Below are 8468 nucleotides of genomic sequence, written 5' to 3'. Positions count from 1 at the left end.
AATACCAGTGTAATGGTTCTTTCTAGAACCTGCTCCACATTCTGATTCTGAAATATTGCTCTCTACAGAACCATCTACTGAAAGCTTCTTTGACTTTCTTTGTCTTTAAGAGTATATCTGTGTAATTAACTCTCTCTCTCTCTCTCTCTCTCTCTCTCTGCCTTCTCACTCCACCCAAGAAGCATCCATTAGGGAAACCTTCTTCTATGGCACTACTCAATCGCTACAAAGAACCCTTCTTGGAATCTTTATTTTTACATTTTTATACATACATACATAAGAAGTTAATATCTTGATTAGTTATCATTACTATAACTGAGACTAATTTTATTAGCTATGTCTGTTGTTATCGACTCTCTCCCTCTCTCTCCCACTCTCTTTCAAATTCTTGCTCTATGCAAGAAGTGAGGAAGTGGTTCTTTGCATAAATTGACTCTTCTAAGAAGTCTTTTTGCCACCTTCATTTTTAAGAGTGTACTTATGTTACCTTTGGCCTCTGTCTCTGTCTTTCCTATTCTCACTCGGTCCATCCGTGACCTGTGCGATGAAAGGTGGTGAAAGTTGTTCTATGGCATTGCTCCAAAGAACCCTTTGTGGCACCTATATTTTTAAGTGTAGTGGCAGTGGCAGAAGGACCCTGAAGAGAAGGTCCAGGCCTTTCTCTTGTGTGTATTTTTAAAAAAGCCTCTATATGCTCACCCAGCCCCTGGACACCTGTTCTGTCTCGCTCAGCAAAGGCGAAAGGATCTCCACTGTGTTCAGGTCCCTTAAACTCTGATTAGCGGTGGGATTATGTCATTAAAAATGCACTAAGCGTGTCCCATCACCGTATGGCTTACGCAAGGCGATCCTCATCCACCTTATGCGTCTGGGCCGGGGGTCTGAAAAAGGCAACGTCCCTGCATCTGTGTCTCTACGGGGACAGACAGGGACAGATGAGAAGAGAGGAAGACGAAAGAAAGTAAAGACCTTTACATATGACATCCCTATTGTGGGCCCGCTCCGCTAAACTGCGAACAATGAGCAGAGGAGAAATCCCCCCTTTACTACAGGGGGCCAGAGGCACGGACTCTATTATCATAGTCATTTAAATACAGTAATCTCATTTTCTGCATCAGCCGGAGGGGCATGCCAAATTTGTGAGGGGGCTGCAATTGGGGGTTACGCATGATTAGTGCCCTTTTTCCATTCTGTTGAGATCGCCAGGTTGTGATACTGTTTGTGGGGGGGCGGTATTTCAGTGTGTATGTGTGCAAGCGTGACGGGGTGGTGTTGGTGTGTGAAGGTATAATATCAGATCTGAAAACAAAAGTAGAGGGGAGGTTAAAAAAGACGCAAGCTGTTTCTATTCTTCTCGCCTTCCGGTCCAGTGGAAGAGTTGATGAGGTTTAAATGAAGCAGAATTAGAAGATCAAGCAGACTGATGCTATCTCCCCAGCCTTCTCCCACAGGACACTCTCAGCCGACGCCAGCTGACCTGGATGAAATGGAGAGAAAGAGAGGTGAGATAGGCAGCAAGGGATGGTGGCGAAGGAGGAGAGAGGGAAGGAGGGGGTAGGTGGATGTGTGGTAAGAGGATGAAGTATTCCCTAAATGTGATAATCTCCAATCACCTCTAACATCAGTTCTGTCAAGGCCTCGCTTAATGAGCTCATAGCTGATCAAGCGTAATGCTCCATCCTTCTCGCTCTCTCTCCTCTCCAGCTCTCTATCTCTCTCATCATTGTTGTTCTTTTGATTTAATCCTCCTCTCTTCAGCTGATTGGAGCAGAGCGATGGGAAAAGCCTATTACCCAGGCCTTGCTGCTCGCGCCTATCTAAATGCTAACGACATGAGCGTGCTGCGTGGGGAGAGAAAGCGATGCTTCCATAAGGATGCAGCTCCACAGCAGGGGCTAATCTATCTGTCTATCTATCTATCTATCTATCTATCTATCTATCTATCTATCTATCTATCTATCTATCTATCTATCTATCTATCTATCTATATAGATAGATAGATAGATAGACAGACAGACAGACAGACAGACAGACAGACAGACAGATAGATAGATAGATAGATAGATAGATAGATAGATAGATAGATAGATAGATAGAATGCTGTTCAAAAGACAGAGAGTACCATTTCAAGACATGTCATTTATTTAATTCCCAGCTCAAACAGCAATTTAATTGCATGTTGTTGATTTTTTGGGAAAAAAACAGCAGAATACATATTTGACAGGAAATTACACAGAAGCCTCAATAAGTATAATACCACCTTTTTAGCACTGATTGTGTCCAACCTTTTCTCTTTATTTCAGCTGCCATTCTTATCACGACACCTATTTTTAGATTTTTAAAGAAATCTGCAGAGATATTTTTCCACACCTCCAAAGCTCAGTTGGTTGCATTCTCTGCTTCTCATGATCCAAATAATCCCACACACACATTTAGACACATCATTTCATAAAACCTTACTGCACATCTCGCATATACATTTATTGTTTGTAACGGCTTCTTGACTGTATGTTGTCTTCTCACAGTGGAAGGATGGACAGAAACACCTGTGGATGTTTTCAGATCTGAAGCCGCTTGATTTTCTTCTGAAGATGAAAGCTTTGAGTGCTGTTTGTCTGAAGGAGACACTTTTAATGTCTACCAGGTGGTGTATATTAGTTAAGAGTCCCATTTTCTCTACATCTTTTAATCATTTTTTGAGTTTAGGAAACTCCTATTTTTTATCTTTTCACATTTTTCTTTGACATTTCCCTTCCTTAGGCAAATGGAAGGTCTCATATCTGATCTCCACATAACTATCTAGTGTTGGAGGCTTCTATGCCATTTAGATAGATACTTGGTTTCTGACACTGAAAAAACTTAATGGTCATTTTGACCGGAAATTAAATGAATAAAATGGTGGTCTCTGACTTTTGCACATTACTATAGACAGACAGACAGACAAATAGATGGCATACCATGCAAGACGCAATAACAGAACAGAAGTATTTACTTAACTAAATCACATAACAAATCATCATCCTTTCTGTTATTGCTTATAACAAATCATCACCTTTACAATACAATAACCAACGTCCCATAACAAATAGGTCACATAGGTCATTATATTGAAAGGGTGATGATTTGTTGTGCCTTACCTTTGTTATACAGGTGAACTAAACAGAGATGTCCCTCCTTGTGTATCGAACTTTCTTCCAAGAGGTCAGTGCCCCTCATCAGCTCCCACTTGAGGTACCTGGCCGGTGCTGACCCTAGGCCTGGTGCTCTCACTCAACACTCCACCCCCTTCATGATTAGTTCGCATTTACTTCCCTCACTCAGATATTAATGGAAAAATCAGTGCCATCTTTCAGTCCACTATCTTCTCCATGATATTAGTTATGGAGGCCTGATTGGATTTGGCTGGTGAAGTGGGCTGGAAAAGCCTAGGGTAAAAGCTCTGGGTCACCTTGTGCCAGAGCCATGTCTGCTTGGATCTATGTGTGTATCACTGTAGTAGACTGACAAGCTCTCTGCAGCTCTATTAGGGGTTCACCCTCCGTCAAACACCCGCTCTTTCCAGCATTATATACATTATCGCTTCAGCTCCATCCCCAGCATGAGCGGCACAAAGACGAGGAGTTTGTTGAAGATGTGTGTCCTCGCCGTCCTTTACGCTTTATTGCCACATCGCCTGTCCCCTGTGCATAACAATTCCCTCCCTTTTCTTATTCCCCTGTTTCAAAGCCTGTGTTTGATTTCATACTGGCCAATGAAACAGCAGTAGGTGAGCTAGCGAGTGAACAATCAATCTTTGTAATGCGATCGGAGGATGGTGGTGCACTGCAAGTAAATGTTTGCACAGGCAGTCATCCAGGCCTGCCATCAAAACCATTCTAGTGGAAGAGGGAATCTATCCAGGGCGGTCTATCTCTCTCTCTCTCTCTCTCTCTCTCTCTTTCTGTCTCTCTCTCTTTCTCTCTCTCTCTCTTCAACAACAGCAGGGTATCAAGCGCATTATAATCCACAGCTCTGTGCATTTTTCATATAGACTGGCCTTTTATGTTTTATGTACGGCAGCTCAGGGGAGAGCAGCTGTGTGGGCCCTGGATGCTCCGTCTCTGACAGAGAACTCATTTCACTGGGGGAGATGGCCCGGAATGTAGAGTGTCTTTCAGCATCTCACCTGCAGGAACCAGCACAACAAGACAACCCCTCCACTAGCACCATGCATGCACACAGATAATTAGAATGGCAAACTGAAATGTCTGGTTATTGCCAACAGAGCCCACTGCATGCCAGTGACAGTGTAAACTATGCTTGACCGTGATCTGGACAGAAGGATGATCTAGAGTATTCTGAATGTGAACACATTTCTGGGAGGAATTGCATCACTTCTTTCAAAAAAACAAATATTTTTTGTATACAAAATATCAGTTCATTTATTGATATACTGATATAATAGACAGCATACTAGTTCCTTTATTGGTGAACTGGTATACTATACTAATTCCTTTCTTGGTATACTCATATTGGTGTATTGGTTTACTATTCTATTCCTTTCTTGGTATACTGGTACTGATGTACTGCTATACTATACTAATTCCTTTCTTAGTAGACTGGTATTCGTGAACTGGTATACTATTCTAATTCCTTTCTTGGTATACTCGTATTGTTGTATTGGTATACTTTTCTAATTCTTTCTTCATATACTGGTATTGCTATATTGGTATGCTATTTAAATTCCTTTCTTAGTATACTGGTATACTACACTATGTTTGTTTGAATGTAAAGTGGTGAACTATGATAACAGAATTTGTATTCTATATAGTATATCAGTACACTAATAAATGAACTGATATGCTGTATACTATACCAGCATATCAGTTCATGTTTGATATACTAGTATACAATCAGTTCATTTATTGAAATGCTGGTATACTATAAAGCATATTCTTTCTTTTACTGGTGTACTGGTATACAGCATACCCACCCCTTTATTAGTATATCTGTATGCTATACAGTAGACCAGCATATCAGTTCATTTATTGGTATACTATAATACTATACAGCATACTAGTTATGTTATTATGCTCTAATTGTTTGAATACAAATCAGTGAGTAATATCACACACACTAAGCTCTTAGCAAAAAGATGTAGTGCCAAAGAAGGTTATTTGACTTGTAACAAAAGTTGAACCCTGTTTGGTACTACATGGAAACATTTTTCAAAAGGTTCTTTAAAGAACCATGTACAACAGGTTTTCCATCATAGAGAAGAATCATTTAACCGTGTAAAGTAGCATGTAAGTATTAAAATGGCTATTTGAATATTCACGGTTCTGTAATTATTACCTTTGCCAGTGAACCCTAAAACAACCATTTTAAGGGTATAACACATTTCAATTACACTAATATACACTCTTTGCCAGAAGAGTTCTACTTAGTACCAATAAAAGTTATTTGACTTGTATCAGTAGTATAAGCTTGTTTGGTGCTATGCAGAACCATTTTTAAAAGTTCTTTAAAAAAAACATAAACATCAAGTTTTCCATCATAAAGAAGAACCATTTAACAGTGTAAAGAACTCTCTAATCTTTCAAATGATTCTTTGAGTGGCCATCGTTTTATAACCATTTCCTTAACTAAACAACCTTGAAGAAACACTTTTTAAGTAAATAATACTAATATAGGATATATAATAATGTAATAGTTAATGTAATTAGCTGTTAAATACAATATTTATACTGTATTGTGCAATATGAACTTTTAAGTTAATGTAGTTAACTTGAATTTCAAGTGTACTGCATACAGTTCAAGATGTATTCACATATTCATGTATTTATATTGTTTGATGTCATCCATCTACTGCACTGCCATACTGTTGTGTAATTGCATCCATCCATCCATCCATCCATTTTCTAAGCCGCTTCTCCGTCAGGGTCGCGGGGGGTGTTGGAGCCTATCCCAGCAGTCTTCGGGCGGAAGGCAGGATACACCCTGGACAGGTCGCCAGTCCATCGCAGGTGTAATTGCATAATCCACATAATTCATAAAAAATTACAACAATCAGTTGTGTTTCTGCAATGGTTAGTGTTGAGACTGCTGGAGTTCCTGGGATTATATATTTAAAAATATACATAACTGAAATGAGGCTGATCAGTGAAATGTTATTAATGTAATTAAACATCTTTGCATATCTCACGTCCCTTGCATCATAGCAGAGGAAGCAGATGGTACAAACAGAGCTACAGCAGGCTGGGCATGGATCAGGCCTTCTTCAGCATGTAATGCCATGCATTAGATGGTATGCTGTACGGTCAGTGATACATAATCTGTTTTAGGAGCAATACTGCCCTCTCCTGTCCTGTCTTGGTTACTGTAGTTTGCTTTGACCCCCAGACTCAGGATCATGAGTCCCTGGAGGGTCCTCTGTGTATTTTCTACTATAGATATTTGTTTTGTTATTATTATTATATTATTTGAGTGTTATTGATAAGTTTGGAGTTGGTTTGGTATTATTGGATTTCTCCATTATCCTCAGAGATAGGAGAGACATTGAAAGGTAGTATAGGGTCACCAATCACATCCATAAAAGGTTGATGTGGCTACAGAGTTTCATTCCAGTCAATCAGTCCATCAGTTGGTCTAATTAATTGTGTAAGGTGTGGTCTTCTTGTTAGAGAGGAACAAAAAAAGCAGAACAAAAGGATCTGATTATTACAGATAAAGTAGGTCTGCATCACATATCTAATGTTTCTAGGGCAATGTAGGTCTACAGCAATGCTTCTGTAATGCCTTTAGCTCTGCTTGAAGTAGAATTGTTAGTCAGTTAGTCCCTGGTATTTTTTTCTCTTCTTCTAGATGACAGAGAAAAAAGACAGAGAAAAGGTTTGATTGTGGAGAAAGAGAGAAAGAGAGAGAGAGAGAGAGAGAGAGAGAGAGAGAGAGAGAAGAGAGGGAAAGCGAGACGACGAGAGAGAACCCATGCTCTGTAACATATCCATTGTGGCCGCACGGGACAGAGGAAAAATCTTTAGCTCTGAAGGAAAAGGTCAGATTGGTGGGGGCCAGTGGGTAAAGACAGAGCATTTTTTCACGCTTGACAGGGCGGCGTTAGGCCTTAACTGGCTGCTGCCAGCCAGTGATGTGCACTTGTCCCAGCTTGATGCTTTGTCAATGTGCTGTGACTAAGCCAAGGGGGTCCCATATCCCCTCTCCTTAGCCTAATTAAAAGAGGATTAGCCAGCATGGAGTCCCAGCCCACTCCAGCGTGCAGCGTACTCGTTCTCCTTACTTTCTCAGGATAATCGCACCTCCAGGAAACGGCAGGGACGGGCAGAGGGGCTTTCTGGACCGCCGCCCGGAAAAAGCAAGGCCGGGAGCGTTATGGCTGCCTGTAGGCCGCCGTAAGCCTCGGTCACTTTGACCATGCAGACAGGAGCAGCACGCCAGGTCTGCGTTCCCCCTTCATAGCCCTCCTCTTCTCACCTGCCAACAGAGTGTGTGAAATTATGCTCTTAGAAATGAGGAGCCCAATGTGAGATTCACATCTACAGTTAGCCAACTGCTTTACAGCCTACTCAGTGTTTAATTGGACAGGTTAGATATAGCATGGTGCTGGCAGAAGACTAATGAGCAGTGCAGAAGGTAAGAAAGAGTTTTGAGCTTTTTTTGCATTAGCCTCTTAGACTGTAAAGGGTCCATATATGCCCAGATCCTCACTTTCATAACTGTATCAGTTTTATAGTGAATGTTTGTGAAGAATCTAGTGTATTTACCAGAGTTGGGAGTGACTAGTTACATTTACTTAGCTACTTACCTTTAGTACTGAAGTTGAATTTTGATTGATTTGTACTCTTTTTAAATAATAATAATAATAATTAGAATTCTACTCAAATCCATTTGTGAGGAATCTACTTTTTCACTGCGTTTTATTTCGGTCATTAACTTTTGGTCACTAATTACTTTTTTGTGATTAATTTAATTACATTACACTGGTAGCAGCATCTCTTCTAAGACGCTTCTCCTTCTGGGTCGTGGGCTAATGATTGTCATTTTTTTATTTAAGCTTTCTGTTATCACTGTTTATCTGCCTACGTTTTGTGTAACTTATTGAAATTAAAGCTGAATTCCAGCTTTTTTCCAAAATTTCTTATTAAACTGTCAGATGTAAACTCAGACTGGTTTGATGTGAAATGTGGAATTCTAGAGATCTGTGGTGAAAATAAGAGCTCTCAATAGTTCAAGGTCTTTCTAAGCTACAGAAATGAATTCCACAGAAAGGTTGCTTAAATTCTGAGACATTATTTTATGAAAGTTTTGAGATAAGATTTTGGTACGATTTAAGGAAGATATCTTATTGCGATATTTAAGACAAACATTGTGTATAATTTTCTGGATTGTTATCTGGGGGCAGTCATGGGCTGGAGGTTAGGGAACCAGCCTCGTGACTGGAAGGTTGCTGGTTCGATCCTCAGAGCCGACAG

The sequence above is a fragment of the Pygocentrus nattereri genome, chromosome 16 (assembly GCF_015220715.1).
Source record: "Pygocentrus nattereri isolate fPygNat1 chromosome 16, fPygNat1.pri, whole genome shotgun sequence".
In the NCBI taxonomy this organism is placed as follows: domain Eukaryota; kingdom Metazoa; phylum Chordata; class Actinopteri; order Characiformes; family Serrasalmidae; genus Pygocentrus; species Pygocentrus nattereri.
The sequence above is the reverse complement of the archived record's forward strand: the minus strand, read 5'-3'. Positions refer to the sequence as shown.